The sequence below is a fragment of the Elephantulus edwardii genome, unplaced genomic scaffold (genome assembly GCF_000299155.1).
Source record: "Elephantulus edwardii isolate Elephantulus edwardi_28Jun2011 unplaced genomic scaffold, EleEdw1.0 scaffold00362, whole genome shotgun sequence".
NCBI classification, from domain to species: Eukaryota; Metazoa; Chordata; class Mammalia; order Macroscelidea; family Macroscelididae; genus Elephantulus; species Elephantulus edwardii.
Window position 1 is genome coordinate 78,141 of NW_006400112.1, and position 1,012 is coordinate 79,152.

The window sequence follows — 1,012 nt, forward strand, 5'->3', positions numbered from 1 at the left end:
CCGGGTCTGGGGGAGCAATGCAATACCTGAAGATGGGGGTGATGAGTCAGAGCTGCAGGGATGTGTTCTGATTCCAGTCCTCTCCCACCGTTCACTGCATCTGCACACAGCCCTTGGCCAGTCCCAACGTTCAGAGCTGGCGGGGTAGGGCCTGAGCCGGGTGGGGGGCGAGCAATGCAGCACCTGAAGATGGGGGTCATGGGTCAGAGTTGCAGGGATGTGTCCCGATTCAAGTCCTCTACCACCGTTCAGTGCATCTGCGCACAGCCCTTGGCCAGTCCCAATGTTTAGAGCTGGCGGGGTAGGAGCGCGAGCCGGTTCGGGGTGGGGGGGGAGAAATGCAGTACCTGAAGATGGCGTTCATCGGTCAGAGGTACAGGGATGTGTCCCGATTCAAGTCCGCTCCCACCGTTCACTGCATTTACACACAGCCCTTGGCCAGTCCCAACGTTCAGAGCGGGCCTTGTACGGGCGTGAGCCGTGTGTGTGGGGGGGAGCAATGCAGTTCCTGAACATGGGCGTCATTGGTCAGTGCTGCAGGGATGTGTCCCAATTCAAGTCCTCTACCACCATTCACTGCATCTGCGCACAGCCATTGGCCAGTACCAACGTTCAGAGGTGGCGGGGTAGGGGCGTGAGCCGGGTCGGTTTGGGGGGGAGCAAAGCAGTACCTGAAGATGAGGGTCATGGGTCAGAGCTGCATGGATGTGTCCCGATTCAAGTCCCCTCCCAACGTTCACTGCATCTGCGCACAGCCATTGGCCAGTACCAACGTTCAGAGGTGGTGGGGTAGGGGCGCGAACCGGGTCGGGGTCGGGGTGGGGGGAGAAATGCAGTACCTGAAGATTTGGGTCATGGGTCAGAGCTACAGGGATTTGTCCCTATTCAAGTCCGCTCGAACCGTTCATTGCATCTGCGCACAGCCCTTGGCCAGTCCCAAAGCTCAGGGCTGGCGGGGTAGGTGCGTGAGCTGGGTCAGGGGCGAGCAATGCAGTACCTGAAGATGGGGGTC

The 1,012-nt window shown here is 59.9% G+C and overlaps 1 pseudogene; it reads right to left on the reverse strand.

Annotated features, from left to right (window-relative positions):
- LOC102871348 overlaps window positions 1-1,012 on the reverse strand; it is a 54,016-nt pseudogene that overhangs the window by 33,218 nt on the left and 19,786 nt on the right.